This window comes from Vanacampus margaritifer, chromosome 14 (assembly GCF_051991255.1).
Source record: "Vanacampus margaritifer isolate UIUO_Vmar chromosome 14, RoL_Vmar_1.0, whole genome shotgun sequence".
In the NCBI taxonomy this organism is placed as follows: Eukaryota; Metazoa; Chordata; class Actinopteri; order Syngnathiformes; family Syngnathidae; genus Vanacampus; species Vanacampus margaritifer.
Genome location: NC_135445.1, coordinates 9,878,965 through 9,904,002, shown reverse-complemented (window position 1 = coordinate 9,904,002; position 25,038 = coordinate 9,878,965). Strand labels below are relative to the sequence as shown.

The 25,038-nt window shown below is 37.2% G+C and overlaps 1 protein-coding gene across 2 annotated transcripts in view; it reads left to right on the top strand.

Moving 5' to 3' along the window:
- Positions 1–24,764, top strand: part of igsf9a (immunoglobulin superfamily, member 9a) — an 81,747-nt gene extending 56,983 nt beyond the window's left edge. The window contains exons 21-22 of one of the 2 annotated variants that reach the window (XR_013288118.1): positions 18,027–18,150; positions 24,377–24,764. The gene's annotated coding sequence lies outside the window, so the exon portion shown is untranslated. Of the gene's footprint in view, positions 1–18,026; positions 18,157–24,376 lie in introns of those variants that run through there. The other variant, XR_013288117.1, reaches the window with a different exon arrangement.
- Positions 24,765–25,038: the final 274 nt, after the last annotated feature.

The window sequence follows — 25,038 nt, the reverse complement described above, 5'->3', positions numbered from 1 at the left end:
TGATTCGACATTTTGTGTTCCTCCTTTGGTTAGAGAAGGACAACGACACATTACGAGCAGACAATTAACCAGGGGCCCTTTAATATTCAGATTGTACCGTCAACACAGAACAGTTGGGATGGGAAATCTAACAACTTTTATTATTATTTTTTTCTTATAGCAGCTGTAATAATATATATTGATACTGTTACTCTTTATGCCTTCATAGTATCCCTCTATAGTCAATAAAATGAGTGGCCAAAACAGTAAAATTGACTTTTTCCCCCTCGGCATTGCATTATGGAAATTACAAAGAATCAAAAAGAAATTCAGAAATTGACCCCGAACAGGATTTAGACAATGAAAATCAATCTTCTCGTGCTTTCTGTGGTTAGTCCGACTTTCTCCTATGTACCAAATTATGCACTTAAGGGCTGCTGCATACGTTTTGCGGTGATTGCATGATAAGGCGACGTCGCAGATTATAGCCCATCATAAAAAAAAAAAGCAAAACAAAAACATGGAGCTTTCACGCAGGCGTTTAATCTATTTCCTAGTTATAAAGGGAGACAAAGCTGCCCACCACGCGCTACCAAGTTATAGAAAGTGATAGATGTATATACAGTATATACACACCCAATTCACAATTTGTATAGTGTCCCAACTTTTTTGGAATTGGGTTTGTATATTGTATTTTACAACAAAATTTATACAATACCATATTTCTACCATATTTCTAAATTAATATGTGCCCGTGGAAGATATAGCGAAGCTCGTGTTAAAAATATACGGGAGCGGCGTACTTACCATGCCATACCATTCAAAATGAATGTGAGCAAATTCCGTTATTTACTTGTATCCCCATTTTTCACTTTTATTATACATATTTTCTTTTTGTAGCAACCTGCATATGACTAACACCATTTTTTTATTAATTAAAAAATATATGATGCGGGACGGTGATACGTTATGGTTTACACAAACACAAACAGTGGTCGGGCACCTTGACGGTAGTCAGAAAGCAGACAAGCTTCAGCAGCTGGACTGGAACTGATACTGTAATTTTCTCGCTTCTGCAATGTTTGTTCAAATTTGGAGGTTTACCTTTATGATCACACATCCATTATTGTATTTTAACATAGCAGTCCATTCATCTTGTTAATGAGACAGTTTCAGATGATTTTTCTCCCTTTGTCTCACAGGCAAGGTGCCGTAATTTGTTTTTAAAAACATCATCGGGTGATTCTTTTAATGCCAAAATATAAACAGAAAAGATTTTTTCCAAAACACACACCTAAGTGTCATAATGACTCCAACACAATGGGCGACATGCGCGAACGCTCATTAAGTAGTTCTGGTGAAAAGGTCCGACAGCATGACAATTAACACTGTTAGTATGTTGAGAACCTGCTGAGATGCCATCTGACTGACAAATTGCCTCTGTCATTAAACGTGTGATAACAATAGGTGTATTCAACAGTTCCGTGCAAGAATCTAAAGATATCAAACGCTTTTTTCTTTTCAACACTGCTCCGACGTCTGCTAGATTCAGTTCAATTTTGAGGTTTTTCTAAATATAATCTTTTCTTTGGTCCTTCCTCGGGCCTCCTCACGACTCTGCCTGGAAGTGTTCGGTTTAGGTGAACAGTATGGGATTTTTTAATAGGTTTTAGGTGAACTAATGAATACACACACATACTCACCCACATTCAAAAAAAAAAAAAGAGAGCAATGATGATGACATGTCAAATCGGTAAAATTACCGAATGAACAATACTGAGCTCTCCAGGAAAGAAAAAATAAATCTAAGGTATGTAAATATTTAATTTCTGTATAGAGATGTATATTTGCAGGTGGATCTAGAAAAAAACAACAAGTTGCACACCTGTTACAGGCAGATTAACACTGAAGAGTCTGCAGACTTCTTCTTGCCCTCAATTTTGTATGTCAGTCAAAATAACTTGGTACGTTCAGTCAATTCACCTCAAATGACGGTCTTCCAACTACACTTACACTTTAGTCCATCGTGACCTGACCACGGTGCATCTGGGCGGAAGGGCCACATTTTCGTAGGTCGATAGTGTACATTTTGGCTTGACCTTTTAAGGCAGCTTTTTTCCATCTCCTGACCTCTCCTCATGAGTGCTTTTTGCCACCCCTCGGATGATCCTTTCAGTAAAGTGCTCTGCTGAAATGTGTTCCCTGACATGGCAAGTTTCTCTGAAGTTAGAGACAGTCACATGTTTCTTCATCACTAAATGCCATTCTGGTGATGACACTACCGGATTTTATTTATTAGAGGAAAACGTATCTTGTCCATCTCTCTACAAAGTGTGTAGTTGTTGTTAAAAGACTATCTTTGTCTTCTGCGTGTTCATTGTTGTTCGGGTAGAGCGAATGTTGATTTTCTGAATACAGACTGGAGATCGGTGAACAGGTCCTTCGAAGGATTTATGTTACAGAATATTCTGGACACAAGCAAGTTTACAGACAAATGGCTGCAGTTCCTCTCGCAAGTGTGTAGTTACAGCGGACTCACAGCATTCTTATACTATCTTGAAAAAAAAAAACAGGAAAAAGCCCCCAGCCCTGAGTTCAATACACATGACGACCGCCGGAAGTAGATAAGACTTTTTACACTTTTACAGCATATCATCCAATACACATTGACTTAAACCCCAGACACTGGCCCATTGATGTGGAAACAGACGAGGCCCCCTCCCCAGACCTCATTCAATACACTCACCAAGCTCTACTGAGGAAATTAAAACAGTTATAACTAAATCGGGGCAAAAGACCCTCAACATTGTGTAGAGTGTACAATAGTGCCACCATCCACTGTAAAAAAGGACATTGACTTTAATTTAAAATCACTTGCTTGATTGTGATAATTGCTTACACTATTTGGACGGCAGTAACCGTAAAGCCGGAAAAGTCACGAAGGCTTGCGACTAAAAGAAAATTCCCCAAATACAAACACGAAGTAGTGTAGAAGCTTTCAAGTATGCGGGTGTATATTCCGCCAACATGTGAGTGTTGTTTTTGATGGTGCTTGACAGAAACAAACAAGGGATCGGATTTATTCCGAATGAGCGATGGAGAGCATCGATTTACCACAACAAGAGGCAGACACAACAAGACAATGCACTCAGGCTTCATTACTTTTTGAGTAGCTTTGAGCTCCCTGGCTAAAAAAAATGCCAGAGTTAATAATTTCTTTGCCAAAGTTCTGTGTTAAGTCAAAGCTTGCTCTAAAAACATTGCACTGCGGATCCACTCATCGAAATTGTCTTGTTCATGGCTAACTTTGACTTAATTTTTAAATGGTTTGCAGTAGCTTTTAACATCATATTAAAAGCCCAAAATGTGAAGATGAGTGCTTTGATGATTTTTGGTTTAATAATGGAGTCTTTGCTGATGTTGGAAATGTCACATGTTACGAAACGTGAAATGCTTCTATTGCCCTTATAAGGAAAAGTTTTGTCCTTTGTTTAGCTGTGCTCAGAAAGAAGAACAATTGATACGCGATTCATAGGAGTCTATGTTGGAAGGCTGTCCAGGTGAAAGTATCAGAACAAATCACACTATGTACACTAAAATCATATATATTTAGCGCACTTATTTTGCACATATGCATGTATTTTATTCATATGTAAATTGCATTTTTCTCATACATCTGGTTTAGGAAGTGTGTGGTCCTATATGGCCCACTGAGGAAGCACTGATGAAAAAGTGAAAATGAAAATTTAATAAATCATTTCAAACAGTCTTGTTTTTGCCCCCCCCCCCCCATTTTATAGCATTTTTATTGACTGCACTGTTTCCTGTGATGTTAGATTTGTGTTAGTCCAATCAGATTTCAGCCTCTGCGTGCTGCCATATCAATTTGATCTGCTCACAGCCTTCAGGATCATTAGTGCTGGCTGATGTAACTTTAAGTATATTAGCCCCGGGACTTTTTCTTTAACCAGTCAAATTTCAAATTAATCCTCACAGGGAGAGCCAGGGGGCCTTCGAAATGGTTCCTACCACTGTGACATGATAGTGGTGATTTTAAGAGGTGTATTAAGTCATGTAAGTCCCCACTGGTACCAAATGTATAAAAATAAAAATAAAATCACCCTATTTCTTTTTAGGGGCCGGACATATTCCTCGAGGCTAACCTGGTTGTTATCCACATTCTAATTCAAAAGTCATTGTTTGTAGCATGTTTTCAGCCTATGTAGCTAGCTACATGGAATGTCACTAGCATATAATGCATGTAAAATATCTGCTCTCGATCAAATCCGATAGACCAGCTGTCGGAATTAATCAAGCTGCATACCACATAACCTTGGGAGTTTTCATATGTCATTTTCATGGCTGTGTACATTCTTCCCTCTACCTGCAGACAACGCACCCAGAGATCCCTATCTTCATATCTGGGGACTTCAATCATCATTCCTCCCTTTCTGCCAATGTCCCCGACTTCGCACAGTATGTTATCTGCCACACATGCGACAATACTGTAGAATGCTATACCTAATTTATTAAGGGCTACTGTTGAGAGTCTTCTGCCTAGATTTAGTCATAACTGTTTTATTTACTTTATTTCCTCAGTCAACTTTTATCTGTGGATGTGTCTTTGTAAGTGCTATCGCAATTTCTGCTCATGTCATTATGTCTAAAGGACCTCGTCTGTTTCCACATCAATGGGCCAGTGTCTGGGGTTGAAGTCAATGTGTATTGGATGATATGCTGTTAAAGTGTAAAAAGTCTTATCTACTTCCAGCTGTCATCATGTATATTGAACTCAGGGCTGGGGGCTGTTTTGTGAGGGGTTTTCAAGATAGTATAAGAATGCTGTGAGTCCGCTGTAACTACACACTTGCGAGAGGAACTGCAGCCATTTGTCTGTAAACTTGCTTGTGTCCAGAATATTCTGTCAAATAAATCCTTCGAAGGACCTGTTCACCGATCTCCAGTCTGTATTCAGAAAATCAACATAACTACACTGTAACTACACACTTGCGAGAGGAACTGCAGCCATTTGTCTGTAAACTTGCTCGTGTCCAGAATATTCTGTCAAATAAATCCTTCGCAGGACCTGTTCACCGATCTCCAGTCTGTATTCAGAAAATCAACATTCTCTCTACCCGAACAACGACGAACACGCGGAAGACAAAGATAGTCTTCTAACACTACACATTCACTCCATTTCCCCCTCTTGGTTGCTCTGATCACACCAGTCTTCTTCTGCAGTCAACATACATACCAGTGCTGTAGAAACAACCACCACAGAAAAGGAACATGAATATTTGGACTATATTAACACTACAGACTAGGACCTACAGTGCAGTTCAGATGAGTATGACATTTATGGACTGCCATGATGCACACAGGCTTTATTAATTTCGCCGTGCATAACACTGACGTAGATTCGTACAGAGGAGCAACAAAGAAGTGTGCTTGTGAATGTTCTCAATCATACAGTTTATTTAGTTCTCGTCCTTGAAGATGTTTCGCCTCTTGTCCGGGAAGGCTTTATCAATTCATGCAACAAGGCATTGTTTGGCTCAGCCTAGATCAGAACCAAAATAGAGTGGAGAATAAGTCTTAAACACATCTCAAGAGTAGCGATGGACATGCGATCTTTGAAGACCAGGACTGGGCGAAACCATTCTTCAATGCTCCCTTGCCAACTCCCAATCAACATTGCCCCACTTCTTCACACTTCTCAAAACGGGTTGGCTCTCTTCAACTGCAGCTCTTCTCACCACAGCTCCCGACAAACAACTCTGCCGCTCGCTTACCTAACCGTCATCAAACTGTCCATGACACCGTCTGCTCAAAATTGCCACTCCAGTCTGCCCTCTTTCTATCTCTATAGATCAGGTTAGAATGGAGTTCAGGAAGATCAGGAAAGCTCTGGAACCAGATCCCATCAGCTCCAGAGTACGCTGGGAAATTGCTGACCGCCACAGTGAGGTTGTATATTTTTAACCTGAGCCTCTGTCTGTCTATTCAGATTTCAATCAATAAAGTCGTCTTCTTCTTGCTAACAATGTTCTGTCTCAAGTCATTGTCATCTCAGATGGGAAAAGTCTGCACTGTCATAATAAGAAAATAATATTATATTCACACAATTCTCAGCTCTCTTATCTTCAAATAATGCAGCTATTCAGCAGCATACTTTTCGTTCTGATTTTTAAATTGGAAATATTTTGTGAAATGGTCACTGCTTCATCACTTTAGCTCATGACTACATCTCAGTGACCAACTTCAAATTTAAGCCTTTCCAAATGGTTCACTTTAATGTGAAAAAATCACTACGCACAAATGTTTATCTATTTCCTACTGTTTATCTTGTTTAGGGTCTGAAGTCATAAAATTGTATTGACACTATGTGGCACGTTTCATAGATATGATTTGAATCACAAACTGCTTTACATGGTTATAATACAAAATTACTGACATCATACATTTAATACAATTTAAAAAAAAAAAAAAGACGACTGCAGTGACTGCCTAAACAGATGTGTTTTAACAGCTATTTAAAAACATCCACAGAGGAGACAGTTCTCAAATCAAATAAAAGTGTATTCTACAACTGAGAGCAATGGATGACTAGGCTCCTTCAACTTTGGTTTTCAATCTGGCGTGAGGGTAACCCAATAAAAAACTGCAGTGGCCTTCATAGGTCAATTAAAAGCCATCCAATTTATCATGACCTAACGCCTATCCCAACTGACTTGTATATACTAGGGTAAGCAGGGTACAGCTTGGACTGGCCATCAGGACAAATATAGAAGTACTATTCACTGTCATTCACAATCCCCATCAAACTCCAATTCACAGTTCTGTTCACAGGTATACGCAATGAGACTGCATTTTGAGAAATAGCCGGATACTGAAAAAAATTACGTTTTTTTTCGCACTTGATATATGGGCAGGCACTCCAGACACAACTATCTGTGAATTGAAACAGGGGTATGCAAGAAAAAACAAACAAGCATAGCACACAAAACGGTCTGAGCTGAGATGTAAACATATGGCACTTGATTGTAAAGTACAAAAAAATTCTCAGCGTAAAAAAAAGAAGAAGAACGATTTGGCATTAGTCAGACAGAGAAGAGAGCAGCGGGCTTTTCACAACGTATTTTCTGAAAACTTTGGCCCGGAGTGAAAAGGGATGATAATGGTCATGAGCATTGGCGGCTGCTGGAATTGTGGGCAGTGTGTCAAGTCGATCGTTATCAACAAAACCAAGGCATTTAAGCATATGAATTCCTTACAGGTAAATACAGCTAGGTCCAAAGGTATTTTGATTTCAGAATATACTTTTGAATGACCTTGCCTTTAAACGGTGACATTTTTAAACAAATAATCCTACAAGCCTCAAATTGGCTCCAGAGGGATAGTCTGTTAAAAAAAAAGCCTGCTCAAATCTGGTGCAAAGTGCATTCTAACTGTGACTGGAGTTTTCTTTGTTTTGCTATTTTTTATAGGAAAAACTGTTACCAAAAAAAAGGGAGAGAAATGATGATGACATGTCAAATCGGTAAAATTACCAAATGAACAATACTGAGCTCTCCAGAAAAAAAAAAAAAAAAAGGAAAAACTATGTGCGATGGGTTTTCGTGCTGTTGTGCACCTTTGTGGGATGGAACACAGCGTTTTCCCGGCCTCCCTCATTTGCAGAGGGAGGAGTGCTTGGAACCCAGTCAACCCGAGTACACCGGGCATGACAACGGCAGATGAACTTCCAAATCTCCTTGCAGATGATGTGATGTGGGCAATTCGTTTAAAATATATATATATACATATATACACATATATATATATATATATATATATGTGTCTTTTCTTAAGAAATGATTAGAGCATTTGACAAATACTGCAACAGCCAGCAGTGAGTCTATTTAATTGCTTAATTAATTCAAAACATAAACATAATCACTCAACAATGACTATAAAAAGACTCATTCTCTTCTATGAATAAACCAAACAATAAATGTGAAATAAACAAAAAGGTGACCCCATAGTTAGTTGCTAACCATGTCAACAATAAACTGGTATAGGTTAGACAGATGATTCTTGTTCAAAAATGATTGTTCTAAAATAAAATAACTTTAAAAAGGACATTCATAATATATGGTGCATTAGTGATGCATTAGCCCCCCCCCCCCCCCCCACACACACACACATTTCACCCCTCAGTCGTGCTGTCAACATTTCTTGTTCCACTCATTGGTAACAAGGACATCACTTCATAAGTCTTTTAAAAGTCACATGCCAACAACGTCGATTAACTTCAGCTTAGAGCGTAACTAAAAGCACCAGGGGCAGTTCTAGCCTGTTTCCTGCAGTAACATGCATGCAGCAGAGCTGTATACTGTAGGCCTTGGGGGTGCAGAATACTGTACATTTGTCCCTGCAGGAGGATGGAAAAGAGGATTATCCCCAGGTTGTTGGCTCAATTTAAAAAATAAACAAATAAAAGAATAGGGTAATTTTTTTTGGGGGGGGGGGGGGGAGTATTTTTCGCATGTGTAAAATGTTGGCATGTTAAAAATCATTCATTAGATTAACTGAATAAACAGAATGATTTAAATTTCGAATGACAACTATCTGAATCTGTCGTTTTGAATGCGCCAATGGAAATGAATGGTAAATAAGTCTTGGGGGAAATTCGCCCTCAGTTGTAATGAATGGGGAATCTGTAGGTGGAGATGGTTGAATTATGGCAAAAAACGTGAATTTTTTCGAATATAAAAATGGAAGCTCCCATTGCGGGAATTTTTGGAATATGTTGACATTGGAATGATGCAGATCTGGTGAATTATGAGGAAGGAGAAGCGTGTGAAAAAAAGTGGGAGGAATCTAAAATAGGATTACCGTAAAGCCTTCATTCCTTTACACAATTATTGTTGATTTATTTTATTGCGAGAAAACAATAACATTGTCAGTTCCTTCATATAAATGAATATAATAAATTAACATTAATAAGATTATTATCAGTTATTTTAAGCAGATTTGTTATTTTAGAAGTTTGTATCAAACTGGTTGCCATTCACATTAATAATCACCCAAGAAGTACATACAATATCTCTCCATTTGAAAAAGGCCGGACCGGTGACCCTTGAACAACGTATTACTCTATATTTTAAACGTCCCCATTGCTTCTGGAGAAGTTGTATTTTTATTTTTATTTATTTGTTTCCCCCCCCCAACAAGCCTTGAAAGTACAACATAATGCCTTCACATTTCATTTACACAAACCAGTAATTGTCATGCATAATGCAGTGACACAAGTGTGGAAACAAGTTCACAGGCTTTGGTTTATACTAATTGAATTTGAAGATGAAGTAACTCAGACAAATTGTTTGTGACTTTCTCCTGTGCCATAATTATTCATGGTAAATGGGGTTAAAACATGAAATAATGTAAAAATAAAATTGGGAAGAAGTGGGTGGGAGGCATGCATCTCCAAACACGCTCAATCAACATTCTTTCTCCTCCAAAATGTAAAAGGTGGAGTTAGTCTAAATATATGTACTGAAAAAGAGTTAAGCTCAAGTGCGCTCGCTGTGTGTTGGAATAATGGAAAGTACTCTTTTGGGTAACCTTGAAAATCGTTGTCTTACTTTTGAAAAAACAAAACAAAAAAAAACCTAAATCTGAATCCCCAAGCCACGGAATGTGTGACTCGTTACGTCTGGCATAAATGTAACAACATTTCAGAAAATGAACATCAACAACCAAACAGGTGGTCATAAAAAAACCTGTTTGAATTTCCATAATTGATAGAACCATGAATTCTGATGTTTACTAGAAAATCCAAATGGAAAATATTCTTCCATCAGTTCATGACCTCAAGCTGTGGGGGGTTTCTGCAGCAGAAAATTAATCCAAATCACACCAGCAAGTCAACTTCCTCATGGTTTCAAGGAAAAAATACATTTTTGTTCTTGTTCATCCTAACAGTTGCTGCAGCAACATGGACAACGGTGCTGACAACAACAAGCTGTCTTTTGATTTTAGTTCATGCTCTGTCAGGCTTGTCGAAAAAAAAAAAAAAAATCCATTGCTTAATAAATACACATTTTCTGTCTGGCCCTTACTTAGCTTGGTTGTTTGACACAATTACTTAAACACCACCATAAACATTAAATGTTAAATTCCTCTCTAAAGAGCAAAATATTTTAAGATCGCAGTGGACATTTGTCTCCGTTTACATCTTGGCTATTTGCAAGAGTCAATATTTAACCTTTGCCCTCCACTAATTGCCTCCTCCTCTGAGATGCCGATAAACAGTGGTGGCTTTCTCTAGGGAACAGACAGCTGTGTATTCACAAGGATATTCACGGGTGCAGAAGGATGACTAACATCAGCACATTAAACCATTTTTAATTTCTTCTTCATATGCATAGATGTGATTAAAAAAAAAAAAAAAGTCAAACAAAAATAGTATGTGAGGCAAAAACAAAACAAAAATGTTCCTCAGCAGAATGTAAACTCTTCGGCCTGTATTTGTCGTCTTCTTTTTTTCACTATCTTTTTCCATTTCTACAGTAAACGTTTATTATTGGAATCAAGTGTGAAAATGGATATGGAACATTATGTAATAAATAATCTGCTTTTTCTAAAATAACTATAAATGGAGAACAGTGCGTTTATTTACATTTTCCTTAATTTGACTTTTAATCTTCAGCAAGTCTGACTGCATGAGTCACGGAGGAGACGTCCATATGCAAACAATTCAAGAGATGATCGATAGCAACCATCCAGCAAACTGAAAATGTGGCAAACATTCCAGCTGCATTTCACATTATTATGCATATAAGGAATTATTTATACTGCTATCTGCTTGAATTGTTCAGATATTCCCATGGAAGTAGTAACATACCAAACCCATTTAATCAGTTTTGTGACATTATTCATTCAGGAAAATCAAAGATATGGCGGCATGTACACACAGTAGGATTGTAGAGATGCACCATATTGTGTAGAAACCAGATTGTTTTCAAATCATGCCTTTGTATACACTACCCTTTGCATTGCACTATATATATATATATATTTGCTATAGCCTACTGTAGCCTTGATCCATGAAATAACGACAATGGCACAAGTCAAGATGAACATTTTAGCTTGTATTTTCAGTTATTTCTATCTGGATATAAGATAGAAGAGAGCCCCAAAAGCTTTAAACCTTACGCAAGGAACTCACGCTGGGGTAGTTGGAAGTAGAGGCAAGCTCAGTGGTATTTTATGCCGCATTATTAGTATTGGTTAGAAAGGAGTATCAGGTGACTAGCTAGTGCGGCTAAATATCTTGCAGAGTCGCTCTTAACTCTTTGACTGCCAAGCGTTTTCAGAAAAGGGATGCTGTGGGTGCCAGCTGATTTAAGCATTTTGACTGATCTTTCAAGGTCCACAGAAAATGTTGTGTTTGGACTATGGAAACACACATACTACCAAATGAAAGATTGAACTCTCATCTTTCATCAGAAAAAAAAAGAGTTTGTTTCTACCTTATTCCGTTTTTCAGTAATCAACAATTGGTCGATGCTTTTCGTCTTTGAAAAAAATGCTGAAGCGTGAGCTGCTTGCAACCGGTCGCCATTTTCGCTTCCTCAGCCATTCTCCCCTCAACACTCTAGCTCCGCCTCACGTCTTCTACTGACGCCTACCCGATCTTGTCCAAAGAGAGTCATCGCTGCCATCTAGTGCCCAAAAATAGTCATTATACTAACTCGATCTGCTTGATACTTTCAGCACAGCTAGCCAAGGCTTTACTCCACCCCCCCCCCCCCAAAAAAAAACATAGTTAACGTCTTTTAACGTTTTTGGCAGCCCTCATTTGGATTTTACCAAACGTTATTAAACGTTTTTGGCAGTCAAAGAGTGAATTCAGTACTCAGCGTCTCCATGGAGGCGGATAAGCTGCACTTGTGACAAGTATCCTTCTCACAATAACGGGGAAAGATGAAGAAGCCATGCTAAATGCTAAGCTAACTAGAGTGACATTGTGAAACACCGGAATTACGTCATTGGGTGATAAAAGTACACTTATGGCAGAAGTCTGCCTCTAAACCACATTAAAGTGTGAGGAGTGTGCAACATTGAAATAATACCATGCAATTTAATAAGTGTGCTAATTACCGTGCTGCACAGCTAAACGGGATTTTTGCTATTCACGGCAGGGCTCCATCCCCATCCCCCACAAATAGTACTTCATGTGCAGTGGACCATTTATTCATTACCACAGGGGCTTGCAAAAATATTTTGTGGGTTGTTGTATTTTCCCCAGCTCCTAATCCAAATGCATTTACTAAGTATGGACGGTAAACGTGTATGTGATATGAAGGCTATTGGATGAATGGGTGTTTGATTAATTTACATTCCTCCCCCCCCTATTCAACAAAGACATTTTAATGAATGTAATACGTGTAGTGTGTTGTGGTGTATTGAGATTTCCATGACTAAAAGTGATTCCAGAAGCTTCTATTGTGCAGAGAAAAGACTTTATACATCTTTCTCAAGGATGGAGTATGTGTGCTAGAGTATATAATAGAGTTATCAAATCAGTCACAGCTGAGATCACATACTTTCTCCCTAGAGAACCAGCCAGAGACATGAGTCATTTTTGGTTCAAGAACAGCGCAGCTCCATTGACTGACTTTGTCTTAATTGCATTTCTAGTTGAAAAAAAAAAAAAATTTGCATAATGCCGACAGGAACAAACGATCAACTTCTCGAGGTGCCATGCAGTATTTCATCCAACATGAACCCAAATGTCCAGCTAATTAAAATGAGGTTTGGAAGTTTATTCAAAACTACGTTGTTCTCGCTCTTGAACTTTCCCCAAATTAATATCGATGGGAAGAAACAGTGCGCCCTACTAAGTTAAGTGCATTATGAGTAAGTGACAGTTTTATAATGCTCAGTATGCTTTAAAGCGACTACTTGCATAATGAGAATTAAAGAGGGGAAAAGCCATTATACTATTTCAGACATACAACTACTTACATTGTGGGAATTAAAGGCATTAATAATTAGTCATTAGTAATTATACTACTGTATAATAATGTTTCTTTCTCCTTGTGATGTCATCTTCCTTGTCCCCAAAGTCTCTTCTGCTTCATTGGTGGGCAAAGTCTTCTTTGTCTTGGTACAGTAGATTCTGTTTTTTGTGTTTATATCGGAACCTTCTTCCACTGTGGCATCTTTTTGTTATGATTTGCTACCTGTGTTTTTTGTTTTTTTGAAACAACCTTTTCGTCATTGTTTTTCTTCTTTGGCAGTTCATTGCTGTGCTTCTCATCCGTGTGCTCTTTTGGTTAAATCCTACTCAACTTGATTGCTCTTTATTCGCATTGTAATTCATCCTTCGGCCGCTTGCCAGTCATCACAAAAGCCAAGCCTGCTACGTGCATGAATGACGAGAAAATGTGATCTGCAACTACAGTTTAAATTTTTTTTTTTAAACACATAGCAGAAACATTGTCACCCTGATCCACAGGCAAGAATGGGAACATCAACTACATTCATAGCTTCATAATTCATAATGTGGCTCAAAAGCTCAAGGGCACTGGTTTAATGTCAAATTCAAGCCTCAGGCTCCCTAATCTTCTGGCCCGTCACAACATTTTATGTGGCCCATTAAAGCAGGTAAAGTGTGCCTGATTCATGATTATTGAGAAATAGATGTGTTTTTCCTCATTTTGTCAGAAAATCTGTAATGAAATTGCCATTTTCACTATAACAGGTCAAGCATTTATTTTAACAAAATCCATTCATACCATAAATTGGTGGATATTTTCAGATTAAAATATTTGCTTGCCACAATTTTCAAGGACTTCTGATTTGACTTAAAAAAAAAAACATAAAAAAAAAAAAAATATATATATATATATATATATATACTATGTAACTGATAATAATAAATGTTAGTCCAGATTTTTTTCAGACTGGCAACTGCTTGTCGATGACAACTTCTTTTCCAAATCCTTTTTCTTCTTTCAAATGTTTGTCCTAAAACAGCACAAAACAATGAATGTGAAACGGCTGCAATGTAATTTCTTTCCATACATGCTGTTTTTAAACTGAAAGCTTTAATCAATGATTCTGCCAGTCTGCTGGTCTGATGAAATATCTTGTCTACAAGTGAGTTAAAGACATTTGTATCCAAAATGAGCATTGTCCTATCCCCCCCCCCAGTCGAATTATCATTGTGTCCTGCTAGTGAAACGCTGTCACGCAAGCAACAGCTCTGAAAGCATGTGGCACACCTGCGTTCACTGAGGCGGAGCAAAAATGAGCAGCAGGCCAACCAGAAACTTCTAAAAACAGTAGTTTCTGCATTATCATGTCAAGCGTCACCACTATCACAACAATGTCATTTTATATGAATGATCACTTTGTCAGGGGGTATACTATGAGACACATTGACTGTTGTGTAGTGTGTACCACTACTAGAAAAAAAAAATGGGGGGAAAAGCCCCAAGATCAACGCACACATTTGTGTTTGCTTTACGTCAAATCACCAGAGAAGATTTGCAGGAGGTGCCCAGGAAAGTACGATTTAACTCATTCACTGCCATTGACGGCAATAGACGTCATAAATTCATTTTGGCTATTTCTATTGGTTTAACTTTTTTTCCCACTTTTGGAAACGAGAGTATGAAAACCTAGAATTTTTTTTTTTTGTACATTTAGAACAGAATTTGTTATTAATCGTGAGTTAACTAGTGAAGTCATGCAATTAATTACGATTTAAAAAATTAAGCGCCTGACGCCCCTAATTATTAATAATCTTTTCTTTAAAAAAATAAAATAAATATATATATAATTTTATTTTTTAAATTTAATTTAATATTTTTATTTATTTAAGAAAAGATTATTAAAAATTAGGGGCGTTAGGCGATTACAAATTTTTGTCGTAATTAATCGCATGACTTCACTAGTTAACTCATGATTAATCACAAATTTTATATCTGTTCTAATACAATATAAAAGTCTAGGTTTTCATACTCTTGTTTAATGTAGGTTTTCATGCTCTTGTTAACAAAAGTGGAAAAAAAATGTTAGACTAATAGAAATAGTTACAATGAATTTATGACGTCTATAGCCGTCAATGGCAGTGAATGAGTTAATGTGTATATGGACTTCATGCACATCCTATTTTAGGATGCGTAAACTAGCGTAAACACAATGCCAGTTTCCACTGCCGTCACACCATTTGGCTGGAGTTAGCCAATTATGATTTAATTTTTAATTTGCCACACCCACTCGTATGTCCAAATTACCACGTATTGGTGCACAGCATAATTAAAAAAAATTTTTATTTATAGATATTGCACTTTTCATTTGGAGACAAAGTACACAATTACTAATTAATTACTATGTCACGTCAGCATCAACGTTTTGTAACCCAAGGCTGATAAAGGATTTCCATGGGTCAAAATCTGGATAAATTGTGCTTCAAAGAGATTTAAAAACAATGAATCAAACGAGCAGAAGTTTGTCATATCCTTTCCAAGCTGATTTATGAAATGGGAGCAATCTATTTCCCACATGGATTTATGCAAAACAATTATGCGAGACAAACCATCTGGTTATAATCCCAGAGACATTTCAAATTGTTTGTATTGTTACCATTAATTAAATGTAAAGAACCACTCATGAATTTTCTATTCCGTTAATCCCATTTAGGGTTACCTTGTTCTATAAACAACGTTAAATTGACCTTTCCTTGTCTTCCGAAGGGTAGCTTTCATCCAAATTCATTCTAAACATGTGATGGAAATGATTAATTGGCATGAATGATGGAGTTCAATTAATTACGGTTTTATGTGACTAATGGAAATTTACCAGAACAGGTTGTTACATTGGATTGGATCTTAATATCTTTGACTTAAGACTTGCAGCAGATGACATATAACCTATTTTTTCCCAGGCTTTGTGCACAATGCTTTCTGCAACTGTAAACAAATTACATCACACGATCGCTAGTCTTGTGGTTTTTGTGTAAGTGCTCCAACATCTGTTTTGCTAATCAGCTTTTGTTGTATGTGCAGGCACGCGAACCGATAACATTTCTCTGAAATTTTTGCACTTTGTCTGAACAATTGTTAATTATTGTTAGCTTCCACTATATAAAGCAACGTTGAGTGTCTTAAAGCTATAATGACATATATATATATATATTTTATTTATTTTATTTTTTTTACATTATCGCAGTCTCACCTACATGCAGCACAGTCCACACAATGCCATGCATTAAAAAAAAAAAAAAAAAATTAAAAAAAAAGACACATAGAGCGGGTGGATTCTTACAAGTACTCACCAACTCTACTACAAACACACAATGTCCTTTGGCATATCAGCTTCCTTAGCCCTGGAGAACCCAATAACTCTTTTCTTCTTGGGAAAATTATGAATTATACATTAAATGCCTGCTATAAGTTCACTGAACACCAAAATATATATTTTTTTCAATTTTAACCCTTCATTCCCTAATTTAGGATTAGGGCGTAATTTGACCCTTTTGGGATTTAGGGGTATCGTTTCGAAAAATCTGAATAACAAAAACTGTCATTAAACTATTTAGAATTTAAGAAAATAATCAAATATTGCCAAATTTGACCCTGTGGGTTCTCCAGGGTTAGGAGCAGTAGATCTATATTTTCAATGCAGGATAGGCTATCATCAATATACATTCAGACATCCCAAATGCGTGAATAAGGGGTATACAGTACCACAGGTCCTTTTTTTCATTTTGACAAAGAATGCATGAAACATTTACTTGAAGTTACTTGCACAATTGATCCTATTTACAAAGAGGTCAGACAATTCATCAAAGAGCCACCTCAAATGTCTGTCCATAAGGGGGTCTCAAAAAAGGATTCATACTTGCCTACATGCCAATGTCAATATGCATACTACAGACAGACGCAGTGGTCAAAGAAAGAAAAGGTCCCAAAGGGGTGCGGGGTCTGTTGAGTATTCTTGTTTAACCACATCACTCAGTCCTTGATCCCTGCTTATAAAGCCAGAATCTGTTGATACGAACCATCTGTGAAGAGTTTGATTGTGGACCATCAATCCACAGCAGCCCGGCAGGACAGCTTTGATTTGATGAATTTGTCCTTGTATAAACTTGTTTTTAGTTGTCGTGTCATCATTCATGCCGAGAAATAATCTTTGAATCTTTACACATTTACATGCCATCAAATATTCAGGTTAAGATCTAAATTCCGGTTTCTGAATAATTTGAAAAATAAAATAAAAATAAAAAAACTCGTTCACATGTGTGAGTACACAATTACTCCCATCGACATGCTATTGTGACCAATCACGGTCTTTATATGACCAGCTATTCGGGTTAGAAAAGTGGTAACCCAGCGGTCTTATTCAGGTTTTTGAAAACCCGACAAAGAGCATATTCGTGTTTTTGCATATTTACATGGCCCTTCAGATCCCCAATATTGGGGTTTTGTTATGTTATTGACTGTATGTAAACATAGTCATACTCTAAATTCACATTTGTTTAAACAAGTGAAAAATCTCACACATTGTGGGACTCATTGATGCATACGTTAGCCAGTGTCAAGTGTTAGACTTTGGTGGCTCCCCAACGTTTCCAAGTAGTATGTTTCCTATGTGTGTAGATCTCAAATGAGTGAAAAGATCTCTTTTATAATATTCATGTAAAACTGACATCTGGTATGTTAAAGACCAACTACAGAGCAGACAATTAGCTTTTGTTGTTGTTACTCATGCCATTGTTGCTTCTCACAGAAAACAGACCTTGTGCAGTACTGTACTTTTGAGTGCAACCTAGCGACCGCATTTGTAGTTTATCCCTTTGTGTCGTGAGTCGAACACCTACCGAGGCAGACAAAACGGAACATGATGCAAGGCTGCCCTATAATTTTGGATCATAGAATGTGGAGCAGTCGTAAAAAATGTAGCATTTCCTATTGTCTTCTGACCCACTTCCCTTTTGTTTGTGTTGCATTCAGCACATCATTCAAAACAATGTTCGTGTTTACTTTTAGGAATGAGGCTACCGGCCCTGGCATGGAGACCCAACATTTATCCAAGAGGAGACTGAGGTTGAAAGAAAATGGGACCATTGCAGCAAAGTGGAGACTGTGGAGTACAATACTACAAAATCCAGGGGTAATGCACACAACAGACTAAGTTAACGTTATCATACGTATTAACTTTTGTCAATTATAGGTTCATGTTCTTTGTATGTACCAATGATGCAATAATAATAAATTTATGAAATCACCCATATGGGTACGTTATTAACTTGGTACAATTGGAAACCCTGCTGACAAGGTTCGGCAAACAATATCTCGTAGTCGCTGTTTTTGACAGTGAAAATGCATCAAGAGTGAGTAGAGCCAAGCTTGAAGTGCCGCGCAGTGAAAAATTAACAATATTATAGACCCGGCTGTGCAATTAGCATGTGGTGTGAGTGAATGTCTATGTAAATTCGAAACACCCGAAGCAGCGGAGCACAAGTTAAAGAACGAAAGGGGCTCTGCACAATTTAAGAATACATGCAGACTGAGAACATTAAATCAGGGTTATTTTAAAATTCAGGCACCGAAATGTAGGTCCCAATAAGAGGATATAAAATATAGAGATATGGGAGAAAAGGTGACCCTTTTAAATACAAAGATTGCACAATTCCAACTCCAAAATTCTTCCCACTTCCCATGACCAGTTCATGACCATGAAATGAACTGATGGTTAAACTAAACTCAAACTGTTTGGTATACAAGAGCAAATTCAAAGTCATCTATCCGAAGCCTGTTGGAAGGATGAGAAAAAGCGTCCTCTCTCATCTATCCCCCCCCGAGATGCTCTTTGTCTTAACGCGTTCAAACACACGCAGACCATACTCGCTCTCTGTCACGCACACACACACGCACGCTGAAGATTCTATTAAGATTAACCTGCGCAAAATTGTACAAATTGAAAAACTGAGACAAATAAAATACACTAAGCTAGATGTTCAACTTTTTTTGGTTTGTACAAAGAAAGTCATTGATTCTCTTTAACACACACCTGAATGAATACAAAAATACACATTCATGCAAAACACGCTAAATGTTGGTTAATGTTTATTATTTAAGTCTGTAGTTCACTTTTTTGTTAAATTGCTGATTGCTAATTTTTGGCTCAAAGATTAGAGCATTAGCATATTCCATAAAACAAAAATACTAACTAACTAACTAACTAACTAAGTCATTATTGGAAATCGACTCAAAATCCATGCAAAACCTGGTGTTCAAATTCAAACCATTATCATCTGTGACATTTCAGCACAAATCTGATAGCTCAGCTAACTGGACTGTCGACAGACATTTATTTTATTTTCGGTTTGTGGGAGTAAAGTAGAGAACCAAGATTTTAAATTGGCGCTGACCCTCGATGATGTCGGCATTTGAACATCCTCTGATTGGTTTATCACAGCAAAAGTAAAAAAAGTAAAAATAAATACACTATGTTTCAACTAGCAAAACACGATTATTGTACAGCTGATCAGCCATGGACGCCGCTGCTGGATAGCAAAGAAAATTGGAGAGCTAACAAAGGGATTGGAAGTCCACAGGTTTACTTTATTAATAGGAAAAAGTAAGCTTCTTTGTGCTACCATGCGTCACGATACAAATACACTAATAAACGAAAAAGTGCTGCATAGGCATAACAAAAACAAGGAGGCGCCACCTTGTGGCGCGGTGCTAAATTGCAGATTTTTACACAGCCCACCCCTGCAATTATGAATATATGGTCTTTTCATGTACAATTAAGAAAGATTTTAACGTGGCAACAGCTTGAGCCTGGAAGGAAGGAAGTCATTTACAGTATTTCCTACGGGAAACAAAACCAGAGGTGGGCATTCCATCACTGGCGTAAGCCCGTTTTTCTGACGAATGACAAATGACGAGAAGCTTAAAAAAATCGATGATATACGGGTGCCCAATGACGGAGAGGCAAAATTTTGTAAAATGCCCAACTCTGAAAATAAATCAACAGCTTGGAAATTGTGTTTAGAAATCCCACTGTATAGTAGATATATAATTTATAATAGCTTCCATTAAGTGCGTAGGTAACCTTTTGTGTTTGTTTACCGCAGTCTGTTCTCTGCAGTGAATCAACTACTGTTTAAACCCCTGATTTCCTGAATAGGAAGTTTCTCTTAGATAAGCGTAGGAAGTGCTTCACACGTTTTTCTTCTTGAGCCAGAAATATACTGATACAATTTTTGCTTTTCTCAAATGGTATGCTACAGTGAACAACTTTGCGATATCTTTTTAAGCCGTGGTAACTCTGACATCTGGCATGTGTCTTGCATCCCAGGATAATTGTCAGACAGTAATGGAATGTAACAGCACAACTGATGTGATAAAGAAAGATGGCTGCCAAGTTGATACATTTACCATTTGCTATTCACAGCACAATGCCGTGTTGTCCTAGATACGACAGAAAGTTTTTAACTTGTAGACAAGCCAACAACAAAACCACACGCCGATCCTTACCATCGTCATCGTCGTCATCACAGCCACACACCGCTTCAATAATGCAGTCATTTTCTTGAGAGGAATTATATGTTTTTAGAAACTTTACTAATGTATGTTCACCGCTCTGTGAAAGTATTCCTCATTTTTGGGTAGGCCCAGCATTTATCCTTTTTCATATTTTACACTCTTGAATGTGCCGTTCAAAAAGTTTGAGAAATCCAGCACCAGCTGGATGTCACTTTCCTTTCTTTTCTTTGGTCCTTCCTCGGGTCTCCTGACAGCCTCACGGCTCTCGCTGGGTTCTGAAGTGTTTGGTTTAGGTGAACGGTATGGGATTTTTTAATAGGTTTTAGGTGAACTAATGAATACACACTCACACGCACATGCACATACACATACAAAATAAAAAAAATAAAAAAAATCTATATATAAAAAAAAAGATTAAAAAAAAGAGAGAGCAATGATGATGACGTCAAATCGGTAAAATTACCGGATGAACAATAATGAAAAAAAAAAAGGTTGAGAAAAGTGTAAGTATGCTAAATCAAACATTCTTTAGTAGCATAATTGTTTCCGCCTGTTAGTAAAAATGTTTCCCATTACAATTTCCTAACCGCTTTTCCCTAATTAGCAATGCTAAACACTCCAAATTATGTGGTTAGTGATCTTCAAAGTCAAACAAAAAACACGAGCACTTAAACTGCTAGAAAGAAAGGAGTAAATAAAATATGAGGGATACTTTTCAGTTCCAGAAAATGGTAGTTGGGTATCTCATGTGAGCACTGCAGTGCACCACTTTGCATCAGATTTAGTCGCTTTAAATCAACAATATTTTTACATGTAACGCCATGAGGTTGTAATAAATGTATCAGCCTTATAAACCCTCGCATAGTAAACAGCCGAGTATAAGCCTTAAACAGATTCACTTTTTTGATTGATTAATTGATTGAATTTGTCCAAAAGCAAAACAAACCTGATGAATATTGCTGTGTTCAAATGTGCACAATCATACAAATTCCGTATGGTGAGTATTCATTGTGATGAATTCACTGTCAACACACACGCTGACAAATAGAAACTTCAGTCGAGCTCAGACAGAAAGCACAATAACATAAATCATGGGCACCAAGTTTAAAAGTTGGACTTCCTGAAAGTAATAAAGCATTTCATCCTTTATCTAAAAGAAATGCGATGCCATCGAATGTGAACCAAAACTCAACAGCTATAGCAACAATTGTTTTATTGCAATGTATCGTAAAATGGCATATTGTGTACAGTTCCTAAAAATATCAAAAAAAAAATTCTTAATCAAATTGGGGGTAAAAAACTCACTGGTCTCTCTGAGATTGTTTGGCATGTAAATGCTAATGTACAGATCAAAGTTGTGCCTTATTTCTTCAGCATTTTGAACGCAGTCAATAAATAAAGAAATCTTCCTGTGCCCAACTATATAGTCACATCACTGCTTAAAACACTGTTAAATTTCAAATAATAATAATAATAAAAAAAAAGCTGTATTAAAGCTTAACTGTATTACTCGCAACAAATGGGACTTAACGGCATTAAGTGCAAAAATCTGATTTTGCTGATTACAGCCCTCAACCTCATTTTATGTGGCCCACAAAGGCAAATCACACATGTGGACCTCATGTTTCTTTTAAATTGTCTTCACTTGTAACAACACTTTGAGAAATTATGGAATTAATTTGGTGTTCCTCAAGGTTACATTTTAAGCCCACTACTTTTTAATCTTCAGCTTCCACAGTTACGCTAATGATTCACACCCTTTTAAACTGTATTTTAGATATTAAGTCATATTACTACAGCTCAACCAGGACAAAACAGAGGTTTTAGTTATCGGCCCAGAAGGTCTGAGACACTTTAACTAAATTGCTGAGAGTTTAAACCGTCACAATATGTGAAGAAATTAAACATCATTTTTGACTCTGAACTTAATTTTATTCCTCATATTAAAAATGTAATTAAGATTGTTTTTACCATCTTTAGAATATAGCCAGGGTCCGCCCGTTTCTGGCTAACACGGAGGTGCTGCTGCATGCTTTTACTTCCTGTCGTTTCGATGTCTGCTTATGCCAGAACTGATTTGATAATTTAGTGGCTTCTGATTTCAAAAATAGTTATCCATCAATTTGTTCTGTATATGCGATATTAATGTGGTAAATCAGGCCTTACGTGTACAATTTCAAATCTCCATAATCACGCTACGCTAAATATTATCTGGAAATTCTAGTTAAAAATGTTCACAGCCCCACAAAGTGTGGTTGTAGCTGAATGCTACTAAAGAGCTTTGCGCTGAGGCTCTTTAAAAAAAAAAAAAAAACGGACCACAGTTGGTTCATTAGGTGAGATCCATCCAAAAACGGAACAAGCTGATGTTAGTAAGTGACTGCCTCAGACAAACTGAACAGAACTGACATCCAAAGGAGCGCTGACCCAGAAAGATGATTGTGGTACTGTCATCTTTTCGCCCGCAGCTATAACAAACAACTTATTAGGTACATACTGCTGCGGATCTTTTCAGCTCAGGTTGTACTGGAATCTTTTTGATCTCATATAACACTTCTAAAATGTTCTATTCAAAAGGTGAACGACACAGCACATTGTTTTATTTTAATACATTCAAGTGTATTACGATTGGTTGTTATATTGGTATTTTACTTTAAAAGCGCTGACTTGCGGCATTCATTTGGCCTCTTTTGTGTGTGCTAAAGTCTCAAAAGGAGACGTCACCCTGGATTGGTTGTCAGTCAATCGCAGGGCGCAATTATGAAGCAAGAAGGTACATTTAAAGGTGTGCTAGTAGGATCCGCTGCTTATTCCTTTGCCTTAGAGTACCGGTATATAATTTGTATAATATTTTGTACAAATATTTTTTCCAACAGTTCATCGCAGATTTTTAACAGCAAGCCAATGGAGGTGGGAAAAAAAAGTTTCGCTTCTGGGAAGACGTTATGAGAAGACAATGTGAGAATAGAGTGAGATGTAATTTTACAAATCCAGCATGACAAGTTCCCAAGTGATACCACTGGTGGCCTGTGAAAACATATGACTGGACAAATTAGTCTCTTCAGAGGATATAGAGGTTGCAGTTAGAGGCTTGCTTAACAGTAGAGAAACTATAAGCATAATAACAGGGGTTACCATAGAAGCGGTTTTAAAAGAACTGGCCATTTTTAACACAGATAAAAGAAAAAATTATGGAAAATATGGTTTCACCTCTGCTTGGTATGAAAGCACCAAGGCCACAGTTATTATTTTTGATTGAGTGTAGATATAATCTGGCTATGGGCATTGGGGGCATTTTTGTGTTAGAGAAATACATGGTCAGGTAGCATTACCGCATACATCAAATCACTTTATTGGCTAGTTTTCTCTTGTTTGTTGCGTTCCAATTTCAGCTCAAACATAGTATTGCGGCTGAATTTTTGAGAGGGAATGGGAATTGAAATGCCTGACCAAAGACAATGTTTATTGACAGGACTTACATCATATTCATTCAGCTGTATGGGAAAGCTGAGGTTAGAGTTCAAGTCCAACTGAGGAAAATTAAAAATACACACTAGCTTTTTGGCGAGATGCTAACCCGTTCATGACTGCTGTTGAGGTGCCCTTTAGCAAGACTTTCACCTCCAATACCAGCTCAAGAGAAGCATAAAAAAGAATTATGAATTGTGTAAAACTTAGCCTTTTGTCTGCTAGCTTGATGCTAATGCTAACACCATTAGCCTTAAATAATTGTAAAGAAAAAAAAAAAGTACTATTTTGCTATAGCTTGTGTCATAATTTTCTGCATGGACCCAGATTCAATCAACAACTTTAAGAATGACATAAACTTCTGCTCTCTGAAGGTCTTGGCCAAACGCTTGTGGTGTCCTGGCAGTCTAACATGTTGAACAGGCCAACATCAACAGACAGCAGGGGATGATGAGCTCACTCCTTCAGCTAAAGATGTCTCAGTCTCTGCTACTGTGGTGCGCTTTCAAAAAGGTTTCTTCTCCTATGCCATGGAGTTGTGGGAAGACCATCCAGAAGCAATGATAGTCTGTTTTATAATGTTGAGTTTTTCTTGTTTGATTGCTAAATTTTTTAAATTAAAAATTACATAAGAAATTTGGATTATATATTTGACATTATTTCCTATAAAAATCCTGTTAAATGCATTATAGGCCTATTCGTTTATGTTTGAAAGGATCTAATTTTTTATGAACTGAGTACGTAGCACTTCAATGAAACCTTGAACATATTTAGCGATGCTAATCCTATTTCAGTCTTTTTTTCAACACCTAGACAATAAAGAGACTTAAGTGGTTGCTATGTTGTTGTTGTTTTTTTGGGGGTGGCAAAGCAAAATTGCAGGTGAGCTAGCAGGCTAGTGTCTGTCTACTTAATGTTTGATGTCCCCTCAAAGCACATTCCTTTTTTTTGTTTTTTGTTTGCAACATCTTTGACATATAAGGTCTTTACCAACTACAATAACACCCCTAAGCACAAAAACAACTAGTGTCAAACT